At 44.7% G+C, this 21178-nt stretch overlaps 1 protein-coding gene across 2 annotated transcripts in view; it reads left to right on the forward strand.

The window, feature by feature from the left end:
* The first annotated feature begins 2275 nt into the window (after positions 1–2275).
* Positions 2276–21178, forward strand: part of CNTN5 (contactin 5) — a 619322-nt gene continuing 600419 nt past the window's right edge. For both annotated transcript variants that reach the window (XM_033146163.1, XM_033146162.1), the window contains exon 1: positions 2276–2815. The gene's annotated coding sequence lies outside the window, so the exon portion shown is untranslated. The remainder of the gene's footprint in view (positions 2816–21178) is intronic.

Here is a 21178-nt window from a genome sequence, read left to right on the forward strand (position 1 = left end):
CCCACTGTTAAGACCGTGTTCATCTATGACAATCTTACTCGGCTACAAGTGATAGCCAAAGAAGAAAAAGAAGAAAGAAGATAAGAACATAAAAATGTACAATTATCTTTTTGATCTGGCCAATTGCCTATCTAGTCCAGCATCCTGTTGTTACTATGGGAGGCCTGCAAGCACGACCAGAGCAGAGGAGCCCTCTCTTCTTCTAAGGTCTCCAGCAACTGGTATTCAGAAGCAGAGCATAACAACTGTGGTTATCCATTGTCCTCCACGAATTTGCCCAATCTCTTTTTAAAGCCATTCCTTCCAGGGCATTGTCCCCATCACTTTACTTACTGCAAACAGCCCAGTCTTGGGGGGAAGTGGATTCGTCACACAATACTGCCTGCAAACCCATAATTGCACAGCCTAAATTTTTCACTATATAACCGAATTGCTTCTTAAATTCCTTCTTTGGATTTTTGTTCTGCTGAAAATCGGTGAGCCATTTTTACCCGAGGTGCTTGTGGACTTTGAATCCGTGTGATTAAAAGCAGATCAAGAAAAGTAGCCGCAGGGCTCTCCATTTCTCCTAGACCATTCCTGTTCAAATCAGTGGAACATCTTCTTAGAGCAGGTGGCTAAGAGGGATCACAGCCAGCTGAATGCTCTGTTCCGGTGCAAAGCAACTGTCACTATTTGGGGATGGGATTCAGCCACATACCAGCAAATTCAAGTTGCACATTTAATGCTGATTTGGAGCGCTTGTGCAATGAACCTGCTCCTCCCACCTGCCTCCCCAAAACCAGACTTTTTCTTTTTTCTTTTTTTGCAAATAGGAAAGTGACGGGCAAATGCACTTAAAAGTGTGGAATAACATTTGCTTCATGCAATGTTGTATAACCTCCCTGCAAACCAGTCGGGATGAATGCTAAATAAACATGTCATCTGGAAGTCATCAAGGAGCAAATTTAAAGAGAGCCTGATTTTTCTAATCTATCCTGTCATAGAAGGCTGCTGGAAAGTTGCATTCTGTGCCTTGTAGAATCTTAGAGTTGGGAGACATACTGAGGATCATGTAGTCCAACCTCCTGCAATGTATAAATATGCAGCTGTCCCATATGGGGATCGAACCTGCATCCTTGTCCTTGTCAGCACTACACTCTAACCAACTGAGCTACCCTGGCTGGGTCCAACAAGTTGCTCTGCACATTATCAAAGTATCGTTATTTTTCCCCTCTTGAAGACAACATTAGCCAAGGCAGGTATGCTTAAGCCAACGGATTCCAGCAGGTTTAATGGCACCCCATAGCCCCGGATCCGAGCAGAAATCTATGGGTTTAGACACACCGAAGTCTACATAAGATCAAACCCTGTCTGTGTGATTTGGGCTTAAGCATGCTTACCATAAGAAGCCGGGGACGTGTTTTGGTTCTACTGTCCATCTAAGAAAAAAAATGAACAAAAAGGACAAAAATATCAGTTAAATGATGAGCATATAATCTGCAAATCACACAAAACAAATTTCCGTTCAAAATTAAGACTCAGCATCTGGAATCCCATTCACACCAAGTTTTGATGAAGCTCCATTGAGCCCAGAGGGATTTGTTTCCAAGTAAACACCCATGGGCAGCAAAGTTGCAATCCGGTGTGCATTTACTCAGAAGTCAACCACACTGAAAGGGATTTACACCTGAGTAGACATCTATGTGGGGCTGTGCTGCCAGAAGGCTGCAGCCCGTCCCGTGTACCCTTATTCATGAAGAATCCCCATTGAATTCAGTGGGCTCTGAATCAGAGTAGTCATCCCTGGAAGTGAGCTGCAAAAAAATAATTATAATAATAAAAGGCTTCGACCCTGTGCGCACTTACTCGGGAGCAAACCCCCATCGAACTCAATGGGGTTTGCTTTTACGTAGGTGTGGATTACAGGTGGGTAGCCGTGTTGGTCTGCCATAGTCAAAACAAAATCGAAAATTCTTTCTAGTAGCACCTTAGAGACCAACTGAGTTTGTTCCTGGTATGAGCTTTCGTGTGCATGCACACTTCTTCAGATACCAGGTGTGGATGTGTTCATCAGCTGGATTCAATTCAGCAGACTTTTTATATGTGGTGCGTGCGCGCGTTTGTGCGTTTTAACTGGCCTCCCGGCAGCAAAGGGTGCTTTAAGCCTGGGGACATACTAAACGAACCTTTTCGCCAAGATGCAGCGAGGCGCTCTGTGTGTGCGAGAGACACAGGCGCGCGCGCTCTCGCTCTCGCACGCGCATACACACAAACACACTCATCGCAGACTGAGAGGAAGGCAAGAGGCGCGCACAGCCACTCAGAGGCGGCGAGCGAGAAGGACCCGGCAAGGCATTGGCGGAGAAATCGCAGTCGGGAGAGCATCACCAACCAGAGGTGGTCTTTCCACCTATTTCCCAATATCATCCAAATCTGAAAAAAGGCGAGGAAAGAGCACTGGAGAGGCGGCGAGGAGAAAGAGAGAGGAAGCGAGCGAACGGGAGAGCAACGCTGCCAGGCTATCTAGATCGCCGAGCCTTCAAAGTGCTGGGGAAACCTCTCGGCTTGGAGAAGGGATGCTATGATTTTTATTTTTATTTATTTTTACCTGGGTTTCGCAGCCGTGAAATCTCCAGATCTGACCCTCGTCTCTCTCTCGTTTTCTCTTTTTGAGGGGGGAGGAAATGAAAGAATAAAGATCTTTCAAAGAAACTCCTGGCACCAAAGACCTTAAGGGACTGAGAAGACCAGCTCTGGCCAAAGGAGGCTGGAAATCCCCAAACTGAAGAGCAGGCAAAAGGAGAGAGGCAGAAGAGGCAGTGTGAGAACTGGGGTAAGTGTCAACCTCCCTCCCTCCCTCTTCTCCACATCCATCCATCCCTTCGTGATTTCTCTCTGGCTGTAGTAGTTTATGAATGGCCTCTGGGCTGATTTTGGACAGGACTGTTCTAAAGGGGAGGGTTTTTTTTTTTCCTGGGTTCGCGACGCGTCCTGCTGTCACTCCCTTCCCTCTTGCCCATTCTTAAGCTAATGGGTCGGCTTTGCCCATCGGGTGGTCTTGGCTGAGAAGAAGGATTTGCTTCTTTTTGGACAAAGTTCAGGCTGGAAGGAGAGCGGCTGGCTGGCTGGCTAGCTGGCTGGCATTGCAGCTGAAATATTCCCAGGACTGAACGGTGAAAAGAGAGGCAGCAGGAGAATGTGAGGAAAGGGCTCCCTTTGCTGACTGCAGTTTGCTGCCTTACAAAACAAGGAGGCATGTCTAAAGTTCCCGGGCTTCGGAGATTTCCTGGCACCGAGGTTGGCAAACAAAAACAAACAAACCCACAGATAAAATGCATCAGAAAGCCAAACGTTTCAGTGGCTCTGGCAGGAAGCAATGTGTGTCACTGCTACTTGTGCAGAAGTTCAGGATGGGGTTTGGCTTGGGAATAAGGCAGTCTCCTCCTGAGTCAGTGAATTAGAGGGTTAAAAGGTTATCCAACAAAGATCGACATTTGGGGGGGGGAGGGCAGAGTGAGGCAAAGCTGGAATTATCTAAAAATGCACAAATTCTATTCTGTGAGGCAGTGGCTAAGAGGATGAGCATGGACTGTTCACAGTTGGCTGAAAGAAGAGTTGAGAATGTGTGTTTTTTATGGTGTTACGGCTAAATATAGTAAGTCTCACCCTTATCTTTGGAGAAATCAACATGGACTTGTTTTGGCCAGTTCTGTCTATTCAAATCATAATCCGCTTCTTCTCCTTGAGCATAAAACTTGTGTAGCTGCCGACATCATCTATATTATATTTTAAAGTGACACATAATGTGTGATTGTCGCTTAAAAGTTTTCTCACTTGCGTAAACTTCCCAAAATTTTACACTGTGATGAGCGACAGCATTCAAGTAGTTTTCTTTTGTCTGTCATTCCCCTTCTCTCACACACATGCAATATTATCTACAAAAGAGAACTTAAGACCCCACAGCAGAAACAAGAAAACTTTGAAGCAAACTGAAATCTCTCCAACACACTTTTCCTTAACAACCTTAACTAACAAAGCCCATGGATCTGTTTTGTATTTTTTGAGATGGAGAGTCTGAGATTATTATTATTTTTTAATAAAAAGAAATAAGGATAAGTAATTGAATGGTATTTGAGTGTCAGTGATGGGGCAACTGATCGTTTTGGGATTTCAAGAGAAATCTGGAATTATTTCAGTCAAGCTGCATCACTGCCAGTTGATGAAAGTACACCTGGAATGTTTGTGTGGGGAAAAGCAGTTAGGGAGTGATTTTTAAATTGGGAAATGGTTGGTGGAGAATTGAGTGGAAAATAGCCGTCAGAAAAGGAGAAGTAGGACCCCAACACATGCTCAAGCTCAACAACGCAGTGTCTTGGAGATGCTTTTTATATTTAAAAAATACTTGGGGGTTCATTACATGAATATACATGTAACATGTAGTTTGCCCAGGTGTCCTGTGAACATTAGTGGAATGAGAAATATTTAGCCTCTTTTATACACGTATTAGAATAACGAGTGGAATTTTTATTTTATTTTTTGGTTCTTACTTCAGAGTCATGCTCATTGTTATTCCTTAAGAGTTTCTCTCTGGGTTTATTGTTCATCTGTGAGAGGCTGAACAAACTTCTGAAGATGTGCGGGAGTTGGACGCACATATTATAAAATAGCGGAAGTTCAAAATGTGTAGGAAATATGATTGATATGTGAACAAAGAGTGTTCCAAAGCGGGGGAGAGGAATCAAATTCTCGAACACCCAGGCTCCATCTACGAAATTCAGTTGAGCTATGTGGTTGGGTAAACACCATCATAAAAGCTATGATAGTCAAGTGCGCAGCGATTGGAGGTCTGTCAGAACTGGGGGAGGGGGGGGAGGGAATCCTTCAAAACCAAAACATCGAAGAGCAGGAAATATCTGCTAATTGCCTCAATACGTGGAACTCTTATACCCGTACGATTAATGCTTCTGGAGCATGGGCTACAAGTGGCAATGACTGCTCAGGATTATTAATATATTGCGATGCTTATAGGGTGAATGTCTTTGGTCTTGCAAATTATTTCATCCAGATGTGAGTGAATGCACAGCACTGAATCCATTTGCTTATTTCTATAGCTGCATCAGTGTTGCATGGTGAGGGTCATCTAAGGTGGGAAAAGGTTCCTGCCCCGAGCAACTAGCAGTCTGTGACTTGACAGTGGAAGAAGGGGATTGAAGGGCAGGGAGGCAGAGGAGAGATAAGCACAATAAAGGACCAATATGAGCAAATGCTGCTAGATGGACCATTTCAGCTGGGTGGTGTATCATTTGCGATTAGATGACTTCCATGTCATTTCAATGTGTGAGTATATTATATATCAGATCTGGGTAGCCAACATCTTGAAAGGCAGTCCTTACTTTCTGTATCCGCTGAAGTTAAGAGCAGAAATGCAAGGTAGGATATGGAGAGGTTGAGAAGAACATCTGAGTGGCAGGTTGGGGAAACCTGCTGTGGTTCAGTAACCAACGGACTTAGAGACTTGAGTTGTCTTTCAATCCCTGTTTATTGTCCTTAAGTGGACATTTGTCTCTCCAATACACCCTTTATAAAGCCCAGCAGCTTCTGTGGTTCAACAGAGATGGCGTACTTCAGTTCCTGTTTAGCTGTGAGCTGTGAAGTATATTTCTTCACGCAATGCAGAGTTGAATTTATGGAATCTGCTGCTCCTTCATGGGACACTAGCATAGGCAACTCTAAAAGGGGATTAGACAAATTCATGGAGGAGAAGTCCCTCAATGGCTTTTAGTCAGAATTACTGTACTTCCTCCAGAATCAGCGGCAACATGCCTCTGAAAACTAGTCACTGGGGTCAAGTGGCAGAAGGATGCTTTACTTCTGGGTTTTCTAGAGGTATTTGGCTGGTTCCTGTAGCAGCCATCCCAGCCGATCTCTATGGACCCTTGCTCTGAGTCAGCAAAGGTTTCCTCATGCTTTTGTTAATGTCCGCATCAATGCGGCAGTTTCAAATAAGCATTTATTTATTAGGTTTCTGTATTGCCCTTCCTCACGATGGAGTCCACCTGAAGAATTATCTGTGTACGAGAAACATCTGTGTATGAAAAACATGAAAACCGCATGTAGATCCTAACGGGGGACAATTGCACACATGTCTGGTTCATTGCATGTACCTGGATTTTGGTACATGCAGGGAGCCACATGTGCAACTTCAGTCATCAGATATGCAATTTCCACGCTTTACTTACTTGGAGTCTTGGTTTCACGCTTTCCATTTAGCAAATCCACAAAGTGCTTATAGCTAGCACCCCTTTCTTATTTTACAGGGCCAGGGTGAGGATTAAATAGCACGTAAACGTCTTTTAACTTGTCCTGAAACTTTATGTAGTGTCTTGCACAAATGGCCTCTCAAGATTCTCCACCTTATTTTTGTGGAATAAAAATTGGTGTGTGTGTGTGTGTGTGTGTGTGTGTGTGTGTAGAGAGAGAATGTTATCACCATTTTCCTCTAAGAGGAGGAGAAATTTTCTGTCAGATTCTCAGGGGTGTGACTTACTAGTGGTGGTGGTAGTAGCATGACTCACCCCCTTCAGTTTTTTGTTTTTTTAAAAAAAATTCTGTTTTGCTGCCCCTGTAAGTTTCAGCTATCTTGGCAGGCTGACCGCCATTTTGTTTCAATTGCAACACCCTGAATCTAACATCCAACAGTGCAAATGGTATTGTGGGGATAATGATAATAATAATTTTATTATTTGTACCCCACCCATCCGAATGCGTTGCGCCAGCCACTCTGGACAGCTTCCAACAAATATAATTTTTTAATGTTTAAAACATTAAAAACTTCCCTATACAGGGACAATGCAGTGGCATGGCAATCACACAAAACCACATTGGAATAGCAAAAATCACAGTGATATTTAAACAGTTGGTCCATCACTTCTAGTTATCTTTCCAGTTATGAAGTCTTAAATATGCAAAAGGAGTAATTCTTTTAAAAAAAAGTGAACTGTGGCTGAGATAATATTTTAAAGTACAATACCTCTAGATAAGATAAGATATTTTGGGGGTGTGGACAATGATGTTCATTTGTGATTGATGTCCTAATGGATTATTTCCAGAGCAAACGTTGACAACTAAAATGAAATAAAATGGTGGAAAGTATTGACAGAAAATTCTACAAAGTGGTCCTTCCCCTCCCCCCTAAGGAAGAAAAATATCAGAAACTTTCTTTTTTAAAAAAGGAGGGGTGGGGTGGGGGGTTCTGATGAATTTATGTTAGGAAAATGACAGAAAAGAAATCTTTGTGGAAGACAATAAAAAGTCAGCCTTTGTGTTACTTTTCAAATTGGTGATTTAAATGGCGGACTGCCGTGCTTGTTAAAAGACGGGGGGAAATGCCATGGAAATGCTAAGTAATAGTTTGAAAAGAGAGAGTACCCTACCATTTGAAAGGGAGATAAGGAGGTTTTCACTGGCAAAGATAGCCTAACCTTTAAGAAAAGATCGAGGCACTCTCTGAGGGTAGCTCAGATAAACATGATGCAGCTGTTAGGGTAATAGAAGCACTTGTACAAAGTAGCAGAAATGAGTCGGGTGAGTAACATGAAGCACGCACCCTAGTAGCAAGGTCAGGACTCGGAGTTTGCTGGAGTCCACTGATTTAGTTGCTGACATAGGGAGCCTATCGGGGAATCGGCGGGTTTGATTTATGTGGTTTACAGAAAGAAAGAAAGAAAGAAAGAAAGAAAGAAAGAAAGAAAGAAAGAAATCACCCCGTTTGGTACTCCAAGAAAACTATTGATTCTGCAAAGGAAAGGTTGATTGCATTGGAACAGATTCAGGAAAAATCCAGGGACCAGCGGGGGTCAGCAAAGGGTAAAGAGTCCTGCGTGGAGATAAAAGCACACCTTTCTATGTTGAGGCAGTCTAAAGATGCTGCCCTTTCGTTTACGTAGTTTCCATGAACTAAAACCATCTTGTCAAGGGGCTATTTTGTTAAGGAGATAAAATGGAAACTTAGCCTCTGAAATTTGCTGTGTGTGTGTGTGTGTGTGTGTGTGTGTGTGTGTGTGTCTTCAGGCTGTTTCACTGACACACCGAAAACAAACAAACAAAAAAAGGCATAAAGTATTACTGTTTGCAAACATGCCATGCAAACAGGTGCATTAGTCGGAGAGCTGAGATTAGCTGCAGCTCCCTGTCATCTTGAGCCCCCCAGTGCAAACCTGAATCTACTGCTAGCACATAATGTATGAAATGGTCCCTATTTAACTGGCATATTGCTAAAGACTTACAGCAAAGTTCTATGCATGTTTGCTCCAAGTCTCATAGAATTTCAGGGGCCCTACTTCCAAATAGATTCATTGCGCACACAATTGCTGTTTTTATTTAAACACAGCAATTACACGTGCAATTTATTTATTTGGAAGTAAGTCCCGTGAAGCTTTGGGTAAACGTACACAGGACTTGGCTGTAACCTTGTTTCATTCGTTTCTGTGAGACTTACTTCTGAGTAATCGTGCATGGAATTAAGCTGCAAGGCTGCCTTCTTGAGCATGCTTACTTGGGAGTAAGTCTGGGACATACATCCAAGTCAAAATACTTACGCTTGTGCATCTTCCGCAGAACTGATTTCTGAGTAAGCATGCATATTATTAGATTGCAAATTAGTCATTTTCACAGTTAATGTAAATCACTTATGGCAGAGAAATGGATGATTTCTTAAGATATCAAGGTGGTTGAGGTATCAAGCTTGCCTTGTATTTACTCAGAATTCTGGCTTTGTCAATTTCCCTCAAGTCCAAAATAACTCAAATCATACAAATTTACAGGTGAGAGCCAAACTTCATCATCCATCCAGGAAAAGAGAGAGAGAGAGAAAAGGAGAATTTTTTTTTAAGGGGAAGTGCAAAATAGGAAAATCTCCTTTGCTGCAGATGTGACCTTTTGACCTAACACTTCCCAGTCAGGGCTTCTCAAAGCTAATACAGAAACGCCCCAGATGTCCCCCCAAACAGTGGGGCATATCTAAATGTTGCCCGCATTCCATTTCCCCAAGACATATGTATCCCTCTGAATCATAACTGTGATGACCGACTTGTTATTTCCGACTGATTTTTTTTTGTGTGTGTGCTAAAATAGTTCCTAATGTAGTCGCCTGCTTGCTTCCAGCTTCCGAGAGCTTTTTCCATCCCTCCGAACGCACCGTATAATTTCCCACTGTTCCTTTGCACCCTCCATATGTTCAGGCAAACAGCTTGCATGTTACGTTTTCTGTCAGTTTCTGAAAAAGCCTAGATAACTCATGCCACTTCTTAGAGTTTAAAAATGCAAACAACTCCTTGAAAGCTGCCAGGGTTGGAACGGCTGCGTTTTTAATTCCTGCGTCTCTCGCAGTGTCCAGTTGGTTGCTGCTAGCTTTGTACGGCTGCAGGGATTCTTGACATATGGCTGCTTTTCTTCTGCAAACACTTTCTCGAGCACTTTAGCAGGCTGATGTTCTAAAAAAGGGGGGGGGGAGAAAAAAAGAAAATTCTTGCAGCTTCTCCTTTATGATAGGGAAGGGGGTTGATTGGAAGCCACAGGGGTCCCCATATAATTTTATTCTCTGAGCATTTGGAATCAATAACTGTATGTTGGAGGCTGTTCCATTTTCAAATTACATCCTTAACACCCAATGACATGCATTTGTATTTTATGTAATGTTGTTTATGGCGGCCGGGGGGGGGGATATTTAACCTGGAGTACTTTCATTGAACATGCCGCTGTTCTTCTCTCATAAACATTACTCAGAATCTGTGTGCGCAAGTGTGACCAAGTTGGGTATATTTAAACTTTGTTGCGGTTCAGAAAAATCTAATCAAATTATGAATTGCTCAGGGTACTGAACTGGAGAGGGTGCAAAACAAGAATGGAAGACGTAAACTGGGAAAGACTGAAGATACTGGACCTGCATGTTCCTGTGTTGCAGAGGGTTGGACTAGATGATCCTCAGAGTCCCTTCCAGCTCTAAAATTCTATGATTCTATGAGTGCCCAATACAGCAGTGGGGTGTATGCATGGAGGCACTTTGTTGTTGTTGTTCAGTCATTCAGTCGTGTCCGACTCTTCGTGACCCCATGGACCAGAGCACGCCAGGCACGCCTATCCTTCACTGCCTCTCGCAGATTGGCCAAACTCATGCCAGTAGCCTCGAGAACACTGTCCTACCATCTCACCCTCTGTCATCCCCTTCTCCTTGTGCCCTCCATCTTTCCCAACATCAGGGTCTTTTCTAGGGAGTCTTCTCTTCTCATGAGGTGGTCAAAGTACTGGAGCCTCAACTTCAGGATCTGTCCTTCTAGTGAGCACTCAGGGCTGATTTCTTTGAGAATGGATAGGTTTGATCTTCTTGCAGTCTATGGGACTCTCAAGAGTCTCCTCCAGCACCATAATTCAAAAGCATCAATTCTTCGGCGATCAGCCTTCTCTCTCACTTCCATACATTACTACTGGGAAAACCATAGCTTTAACTATACGGATCTGGGCAGTCACAAAGCAAAGATGGGGATCTAGTCACCACCAATGCAGTGATTCCTTGATGTCGCCGTTGCCTTGCCTTGACACATTTCTGTCCGACTGAGCACAATACTGCCACCGCTGGGGTAGCATCAGCCCCGCACCCCACTGCTGTATTGGGCACTCATAGAATCATAGACTTTTAGAGCTGGAAGGGACTCTGAGGATCATCTAGTCCAACCCTCTGCAACGCAGGAACATGCAGTTGCCCCATGGGGGGATTGAACCTGCAACCGTGGCGTTATCAACACCGCACTCTAACCGACTGAACTATCCATTCATTTGACAGTCGATTCTCCTGCTTTCATAAGCTTTAATTTCCATGTCAAGTGTGTTCGAGAACTGGGATATTTCCTATTGAAGTCAGTGATGGGAGAAGAAGAAGAAGAAGAAGAGTTTGGATTTGATATCCCGCTTTTCACTACCCGAAGGAGTCTCAAAGCGGCTAACATTCTCCTTTCCCTTCCTCCCCCACAACAAACACTCTGTGGGGTGAGTGGGGCTGAGAGACTTCAGAGAAGTGTGACTAGCCCAAGGTCACCCAGCAGCTGCATGTGGAGGAGTGGAGACACGAACCCGGTTCCCCAGATAACGAGTCTACCGCTCTTAACCACTACACCACACTGGCTCTCTGGGAGCAATAATCTAATGTTAAATAATCTGTTACTTGACTCAAATATTCTTGTGGTGGAAGTGAGACCTGTGGTTTAGTCCCTCATCACTGGTGGGGAAGACTATAAAGGTAAAGGGACCCCTGACCGTTAGGTCCAGTCGCAGATGACTCTGGGGTTGCGGCACTCATCTCGCTTTACTGGACGTGGGAGCCGGCGTACAGCTTCTGGGTCCCCAGTGCTCCCCCCCTAAAAAGATGTTTAGGGGTATGCATACCCCTGTGTACCCCCGGAAAAAAGCACTGACTGTACTACATCATAATGCAAGTGAGTGTTACTAGCCCTCTATAGGTACACATGCCCCTTCTTCCAATAATCTTTTAGGCTTTTCCCACCTTGTATGATGCCTAAGATTATAGACGGTCTTTTGGCCACTCACACAGGGATGAACAAGCAGGGATTACATCCAGTGGGGAAAGGAAATGGGCCCTGCACCTCTTTGGTTCCTAGGTGCGAAGAACTAGATTTCCCTGTCTGAGGGAAATGATCTCTCCCCAGCAGGAGAGAGACTTAAGTTGAAAGCCAGTTGTTGGAAACTGCGGGAGGGGAGAGAGCTGTTGTGTTTAGGTCTTGCTTGCAGGTTTCCCGTGGTCATCACATTGGCCACTGTGAGAGAGGGATGCTGGATAAGATGGGCCATTTGTCTAAACCGGCAGGGCTTTTTAGATGCTTTTATGTCGGGTTCTCCTGTCTCTGAAATCTATTGGGTCAGAAAGCAGCAAGGACTGACCTGAAGGATCCATTGTCTTCCCAGTCCCCTGGGGCATTGGGAACAACGGGGGGGGGGAGGGAACAACAGCAGCAGCAGCAGTAACAACAACAACAACACAGCTTTTGCAAGCACACTCACCCCTTTGAGAACCACAAAAAATGGATGTTAAGAAAAATAAAATACCTGCTTGATATTAGAGTACAGGCAAAAAAGGTTATGAGCTTTTTCTCTGTGTTTCTTATTCCAAAACTTTTTTTTTAAAGTGTTCACTCTTTTTCTAAATGCATGAAATCTTCCTTGCCGTACCCATAGCATCCGAGTGATCTCATTTAACGTTGTCTTGCAAATAATTTAATATACCAATTTTGGAACTAATGTGAGTCTTCTGTCCCACCCCCACCCCCACCCCGCTTGCATAAAGTAACCTCGCTGCAACAGTAACGTAGAATAGTAATTTCTCTTTATTCTTTGGGAGAATCGTTCAGCTAGCTGAAGAAGGCTACATCTGGGTCTAACCGTTCAAAAATCAGTTCGGACATTCTGTACGATTTCCTGCCAGTAGCTCCTCAAAATTGTATTGACGTACTGTTCTCCTCCGTCCCCACATCTCCCTCCCCTAGCAATTCTTTAATTATTGATACATCCAATGAATGCTTTATATATATTAGATTCTATAAATATAGTGGAATTTGTATCATGTGGTTAAAAATAAAACTGAGTAAGGGGGAAACTAGAAAATGATAAAGGAATGAACTTCCTCCATTTTCTAAACCCCCCCCCCCACACATTCACTTCTACCTGGCCAGTGAGAGCTCAGCCTATGGGCATCTGGGTGGCCTCTGTGAGAACAGGGTGCTGGACTTCATTGGCTATATTGCTTATTTTTCTTCTGTTTATGTACTACTGTTCTGTCAAACCAGCTTCCATCCTGTTTGAAAACGTAAGTCATGGTTAAGCTGAGGTGTGTACATCTGAGACAGCTACTGCACATGCATGATAAGATGACAGCTTCCTTGCAGTGGCATAGAAGCCTTTTCGCAACCTGGGGCGGTGGCGTGGTGGCACCCCCCTGGGGGTGGGGCGTACCAGTGTGTGAGTCGTGACGCCACGATGCGTCGGATGCACTGCGCATGCACGGAATTTCCGGGCATGCGTAGTGGATCCGGCTGGCGCTGCTGCGAGCTGGCAAGCGAGCGGCGGGTCGGGCAGCCCCACGACCCGCCACTCACTCACCGGCTCGCCGTGGGGGCAGCAGTGCCAGCCGGATGCATCCGAGCCGGCGCTGCTGCTCCAGCAGCGAGCCAGCGAGCTAGCGGCAGCTTGTGGGGCTGCCCCATCCGGACGGGGTGCCGGGCAGCAGGGGAGGGGCCAGGGAGTGTCACGCCCCTCCCCTGGAACCCAGGGCGCAGCGCCCCCTACGCCCCGCCCTTCCTACGCCACTGCTTCCTTGAATATGAGTTTGGGGTAGGGAAACAAATCAGCCAATGCGTATTGGGTGAAGACATTTCCACCACCTCTCTGGTGTCTACAGCAACATTAAAAATGCAGCCGGGAAAACAGAAATCAGATGGAATTAGCTGCTCAGCCAGTCCCTGACTGTAACTTACACAGAACCTCATTCCCTTCCCTTGTGGATCATCATATGAGCCAGTTAGCAAGCTCACATTCTAACTTAACTATTGCGTGGCTTGACCACATAAATTCACCCAAACAGGTAAGGAATTAACATTGTTTCAATTTCTTTCCGTCCATAGCAGCAGAGCAATGAGCTTCAGGTCCTTTTGTTTCCCGGGTAAAATGTGTTGTTAGCATTAGCGTTTCAAAAGGGGCATGTTACTTGTTAAAAGAAAAGAAAAAAGGAAAAGAAAGAGATTCTTTTTCTTCTTCCCCCAAGTAAAATGATAAAACACATTGATCTTCTTGCATGGATATCTGTTTCAGAGAAAGATATTTTTTTTTCTTTTGTAGAAAAGGAAAAGAAAACCCTTTTAGATGTAAGCTCCAATCTGCCTTCCTTATTCAAGACTCACCAAAGTATGTCATTCCTGCCCCCATTCTTCTCTCTGTCCCACCCCTTCATCTGAATCCTTCATACTGCGGTGGCACGGCACATAAAAGCAGCACCAATCACTGGAGAGACCCTTTGCTTCTGAACATTTGTCAGATTGCCCAATGCTCAATAAAGTAGTCCAACTTTCCTTTTCTTATTGTGGATGTGATTTTTTTTAAAAAAGGAATGCTCATAGAAATCTATTCATTTCTCTCTCTGTCTTCCTCACTGACCTCGGTACTGCTGGAAATTATTTTAACCGCTAGCATCCGGAATGCCTTTTATTCTCAGCACAATGATGCAATTTCATGCAGCGTTGTGAATTATATGCTCCTTGCCCTGCCGTTATATTCACCGCTTGCTTTCCGTGTTGCCGACATGGAGGAAAATGGTACAATGGTATCCCTGGATCCTCAGCTCCGACCCAAAATAACTCCGGGTTGTAGAGCCAAATGTCCAGGGGAGCAGCACTCGTGTGTCATGAGGCTACTGGCTAACCACGTAAACTACCTAGGACTGAGGGCAAGGAAAGCATCCATGCTCTTGGACTGCTGCTGGACTCCTAGTGCCCTGAAACAGATGACTGACATTTATATCTGCGCCCCCCCCCCCCCCGGCCATATCACCTGGAAACCACCATTTTACTTCCCCACAATGCCCTGGGGCAATACTAATTGGGGACATTGTGGGAAATAAAAATGGCAGCTGCCCAAATTTGATCATAAGAGCACAAAGATGAGCCCTGGTGGGTCAGACTAATGTCCTTTCTAGCCAATCTTCTGTTCTCACAGCGGCCAAACCAGGGGTGGATTCACTATGAATTATTATTATTATTATTATTATTATTATTATTATTATTATTATTATTATTATTGGAATTTATATACCACTCTATACCCAGAGGTCTCAGGGCGATTCACAGAACAAAAGCAAACCACAAAATATATGATCAAAATAAAAACAACAACCCAATAACACACACACACACACCCCACACATCATAAAGTTAACGAAGTTTAAGCTTCGGGGGCCCTAATTCTGGAGGGATCCCAGAATTGACTTTAATCCACATTGCTTTTTTTTTTAATGAGCCTAGTAGACCCAATTTGAGTCACATGACTCAAATTGATGGTTTTTGTTTGTGTGTATATATTTCAACAATCCCAAAGTTTTAGAGTCAGGAGCGCAGATGTTGTAAAGGAGGAGTGTTGTGGTAAGTTGGCTGCTCTGCTGTGGCTAATGTAACCTCCTCCCCTTTTAAACAGAGGTCAAGGCCCTAGTGGAAGAACAATGAGTTCACAAAAGTACTTAAGGCGATACCAAAAACACATGTAAAATTTGTGGTGATACATTGTGGAACAACCCCATTTAAGAAGGTAACAGTGGCTACCCATATCTTGTTGCTAGTTGTGAAGGGACCCCCCATAACAGTTCAAGCTTCAGGGCCCCAAAAATGTAGGTCCACCACTGGCCCAACCAGAAGCCTCTGGGAAGCCCTTAAATTGAGCATGAGCCACAATAGCCCTCTCCCTTGGGACACCCACACTATTGTACCCTTGTTTAATCTTCCTTTTAAACAGCACTTAAAATATTCAGCTTTCTGAGAAGTATTCATTAGATTTATTTATTCTAATGAAAGACAGGTCTCTTCCTTTTTTCAATCAAACTTGCAATCCATCAAAACCCTTAGCTTAAAAAACCCCACAAACGAGTAGTCTGGTTCTTTCTCTTCCTGCTATTATCCGACCAGGTGGGAGTTTATGACATTTGCAGATTTGCACATCTGACGTGCTGGAAGCTCCTGATTCTCCAGCCTTATGTTTTACAAGGGACCTCGAAGATTCTAACTTGCCTGCTGTGGCTGTAGAGATTGATATGGGAGAGACATGTTTTGTTGCAGCTGGGGCAGATGTCTGGTTGTGCTGTTGCAGATGCACCAAGAGAGCCAGTGTGGTGTAGTGGTTAAGAGCAGTAGACTCGTAATCTGGGGAACCGGGTTCGTGTCTCCACTCCTCCACATGCAGCTGCTGGGTGACCTTGGGCTAGTCACACTTCTCTGAAGTCTCTCAGCCCCACTCACCTCACAGAGTGTTTGTTGTGGGGGAGGAAGGAAAAGGAGAATGTTAGCCGCTTTGAGACTCCTTCGGGCAGTGATAAAGCGGGATATCAAATCCAAACTCTTCTTCTTCTTTTAGCCCTACCCTCTCTTCCCTGGTGGCCCCTCCAAGATGGAGACCAGGAAGTGGCTATTTGCCCTTCTTCCACTCCCACTGCAAAGACACACCCTCCTGGAGGGTGGATGGAGAAGCAATAGTACTTACTGACACCACTGAAAATGTTTATGGAAGATATTTTTTTTCTCTTTTGGCTAAGTCATGGTTTGGATGCCTGCCATAATTTTGAACAATGTGATATTCAGCTACAATGGTAGAGACTTCTGTTTTTCTTTCCGTAGTTCATTACATATCATAACTGATTGATTACCTCGCCCACAGATTGTCTTGCTTTATCAGTCACTTGCTTTTTGGGTCATTAATTGATGCCATGGTCCACTGTTTGTGACTTCACAATTTATCACCATGGAGGAAATTAGGTTGTCACCGACAATGGATTAAGACATTGTCGAATGAACCCAGTGGAGAGAGGGATGTTATTTACACAAACTACTTGGTACTCTGCATGCAGGTAAGTCAGGTAGCACGCAGACAAATTATTAAAATGGATTGTGACCCAAGACATATATTTCTAGGTTTATGATGCATATGCAAAACGTGTTTAGCAGGCATTGCCCATAGGAAGAGTGAAATCTTCCTTGTCTAGGAAGAATATTCAGAGCCAGCCCACATTTTTTGTGTGGAGTAGGATATGTGTTCTAGAAGAGACAGTTATCAGGACCTATGTGCCTCATTACTTCTGCCATACTAGGTTGTTGGGAAGCTTCCTTATTCCAAGTTAGACCCTTGGCTCATCTGGGGAGCTCAGGATTAGAAACCTGGATAGCACGGGGTTGCTAGGCACACAGAAGATTCCAGCTGCATTCAGCCAAATGCTCTCAGAAGCCCCATTCAGAACTCTGAACTAAACATGCAAAGGTCAGCGTGAGCCCAGGAGACGTTGAAGGGTGGCGTTGGCACTTATGCTTCTTACTTCTACATATCCTCCAACATTTCTCCAGTGAAAATAGGGATGTCCTATTCCATTATTATTATTATTATTATTATTATTATTATTATTCCCCACCCATCTGACTGGCTTTCCCCAGCCACTATGGGTGGCTTCCAACATATAAAAACCCCAATAAAACACAAAACATTAGAAAACGTCCCTATTCAGGGCTACCTTCGGATGTCTTCTAAAGACTGTATAGTTTTTTATCTCCTTGGCTGACATAGCTCCATACCCTCCAACATTTCTCTGATGAAAATAGGGGCTTCCTAAGGAGAAGTGGGACATTCTGGGATCAAACAGTGTGATGCAGCAGCTAAAAAAGCCAATGCAATTCTGGGCTGCATCAATAGGAGTACAGCGTCTAGATCAAGGGAAGTAATAGTACCACTGTATTCCGCTCTGGTCAGACCTCACCTGGAATACTGTGTCCAGTTCTGGGCACCACAGTTCAAGAAGGATACTGACAAGCTGGAAGGTGTCCAGAGGAGGGCAACCAAAATGGTCAAAGGCCTGGAAACGATGCCTTATGAGGAACGGCTTAGGGAGCTGGGTATGTTTAGCCTGGAGAAGAGAAGGTGAAGGGGTGATATGATAGCCATGTTCAAATATATAAAAGGATGTCATATAGAGGAGGGAGAAAGGTTGTTTTCTGCTGCTCCAGAGAAGCGGACACGGGGCAATGGATTCAAACTACAAGAAAGAAGATTTCACCTAAACATTAGGAAGAACTTCCTGACAGTGAGAGCTGTTTGGCAGTGGGATTTGCTACCAGGGAGTGTGGTGGAGTCTCCTTCTTTGGAGGTCTTTAAGCAGAGGCTTGACAGTCATCTGTCAGGAATGCTTTGATGGTGTTTCCTGCTTGGCAGGGGGTTGGACTGGATGGCCCTTGTGGTCTCTTCCAACTCTATGATTCTATGATTCTATGAAATCAGAAACTGGGACAGCTTCTGTAAATCCAGGACTGTCCCTGGAAAATAGGGACACTCGGAGGGTCTGCTTTTAGCTTTTCCAGACCTGCCCAAGATGGTTATCTTCTGTCTCCACAGCCAGAGGCACTCATGTTTCTGGATACCAGTTGCTGGAAACCACAGAAGGGGAGAGTGACCTTGTGCTGCAGGCTCCCTTGAGGGTTTTCCACAGGCATCTGGGTGACCGCTGTGATAACAGGATGCTGCACTGGAATGGGCCCTTGGTTGGATCCAGCAGCCTCTTCTTACATTCTCATGTCTTCATAGGGCTTATGACTTCATGGTGTTTAAGCGTTAAGCTTTAGTTTGCATTAAGTACTGAAGCCTAATTTCTATAAAATAAAAAAGGGGAAGCATCTGCCTACCTTCGAACAGTTCTCTACAAGGAGCGCAACCCCACGAAAAAGCACCAGGAGGTAATCTAGGTAGGTGGTAAGAATGCACCTGTCTCGATGCCTCGTTTTTGTATGCACCACAATTTTCTCATTAATGCTCACTCTTGTCTAGATGCATGATGTAATATGTCGGGGTGCTATGCCTCAGCAGCGAAAAGCAAGCAGATGGACAATTAATACATGCTTGACAGGAATTTAAAAGCAAATCAAAACACAGGGCTGAGTCACACAGGCTGGCTGTGGCACGGGTGAAACATTCCCACAGCTTCTTCCCATGCCACTCTAGTCAGGTGGGTGACTGTGAAAGAACCACCTGGGTGGGCCAGTGACATTGCTCCTTCCCACTTGAACCATGCTCATCTGGGAGGAGGACTTGAAAGCAAACTGCACTTGGTGATAAACACATTTAAAAGAAGAAGAAGAAAAAGAAGCTTGCTGAATCTTAGTGCTTCTATTTTGAAGCAAAAACTGCAGATCTAGTGAGGAGTGGTTCCTTGGGAAATGTCCCGAGGGCCAGATAGAGAGGAATGTAGGGCCACATTCTGTCCCTGGGCCTGAGGTTCTCCTGAATCAAAGGGGGGGATGCAGCTATTGGATAGTAAACATCTTAATTTCTTTTCCTAGGCTAAACACACCCAATTTCTTCTGGTCTACGCTGTAGCCTTGAGATCCTTTACCTGCCGTACTTTGTAATATTATTCTCTCACAGCTGTTTGTCCTCCTTGAACTGTGGCACACTGAGCTGAGTTCAGCACTCTGTGTGAAGTCTTATCAGATGTGTGCTTCTCATCTGAGTTGAAAAGAAGGTGAGGGAGAAGGAACAGGCAAAGATATCTGTGTGGTTCCAGCCAGAGCTGGATATCACAGCATCCCAAAGTATTAAGGGTATGAATGCCAATCAACACAACAACAAACGTTTGTTTGCTTATTATGATAATTTATAATCTGCCCTTCGTTCAAGGTCCCAGGGTGGAAATACATCAATGTTTAAAACCAAAGATTTTAAAATTAATGCAAAATAACAAGGCACATCAAAAGAAACTGGCAAAAATTTCACAGTAAATATTAGAAAGCAGGAGTGGAGCAACATGCTCTCTTTAACCCATGATCACACTCATGCTTTAATAAACCAACCCTTAAAACTCTGGTAATCCACCATAGCTATTATGCACTGGTTTTTCACTACAAGACAAAGGATGTAAGCACTGATGGTCTTCTGGCTGGGGGCTATGGGCTCAGCGGACGTCCAGCTATTCCAGTGGAACACCACATATGAACCTAAGAGCCCTTGTGGATCAAGTCAAAGGCCCATCTAGTCTAGCGTCCTCTTCTCACAGTGACCAACCAGATGCCTGCGGGAAGCCCCCAGGTACTAACTGAGTGCAACAGTCCTCTCCTCACTTGTGATTCTCAGCAACTGGTATTCAGAGACATACTGCCTCTGACAGCAGAGGTAGAACATACCTGTCATGGACTGGTTGGACACAGAAGAATGGTGGGAGGAATCAGCTGAGGAGCCACCAAGGGACGAAGCTTCAGAGCCCAGGGAGTGGTGGTGGGACAATGATGAGTAGCCAGAGGGAAGACGTAAGAGGGCTTAATGAGCTGAGAGAGTCGGTGACAGAGAGAAGTCCAGAATCAGAGGCAAAAGCTGAAGCAGGCAAAGGGGAAGAGGGCAGCCAAGAGGCCAAGATGAGTCAGGCTGGTGAAGAGTCATGGGTGTCATCCAGCTACGGCAAGCTCCCCTTCCGACTTGTCTCCCAGAACCAGAAGAGAACATAAATGGGTGGAACAGCTTCAAGTTGTACACAGATACAATCTCCGATTGCTATGGAGAGGAGGGGGCTTAGATGGCCCCTCGGAGGTGAGGACTTTTAGTTTCGGCAACTGATTCATGGGGCCAGACCATGAGCTGCTGTACTCAATAGACCTGACACTCAACCAAGTCTGCGAAGATCGTGTTTTTGCTAATAAAGACTTGATTCCAACTTTGAACAGGGTGACTTACTGATGGCTCACCATTTGACAATACCCATTCGGCAGGAAAAATAAAACATGGCAGCAGAATGCCCCAGATACCAGAAGGCATTTTTAGCCATCCTCAGAAACAGTACATTGAAGACACCTGCATGCAGGGGTGCCAACTAGAATAAAATATCAGGAGGGGTCAAGTAAGCCCTGCCCCACATAATCATAGGACATGGTGCACACACACTATTTGAATGGGTATGCCCATCAACTTTTGCCCCCCTCAAATATTTTAGGGGGGGATACCCCTCACCCCCTAGGAGTTGGCTGCTATGCATTCATAGTATTAATGGGCAGCGGGTTCCGGTGACAAGTTGCTGCCACACTAAATGCCTATTTTCTCAGAAGTACAGAATGAACATTATGTGGCATTTGTAAAAGTGCCAGTCCCACAGGATCAAATGCATAGGCTTGCTCTTCAGTCAGATGACAGATTGGATCTTTGGACATCAAGGGGGTTAAACTGTTGGCTAGAACTAGCAGAGCTGCCAAGATTCATGTTTGTTTACATCCTTCATTCACTCCTTTCTGAAGAGTCACGGTCAGTAAGCATCTGTTTTGCTGCTCCATCCCACGGAATACAGAGTGGGGCTAAAAAGCTGTTAACCTGCAATTGGGTAAGGCCAGGTCTGGTGATTTAGGCTGGCAAGCTGACA

The sequence above is a fragment of the Lacerta agilis genome, chromosome 4 (assembly GCF_009819535.1).
Source record: "Lacerta agilis isolate rLacAgi1 chromosome 4, rLacAgi1.pri, whole genome shotgun sequence".
NCBI lineage: Eukaryota > Metazoa > Chordata > Lepidosauria > Squamata > Lacertidae > Lacerta > Lacerta agilis.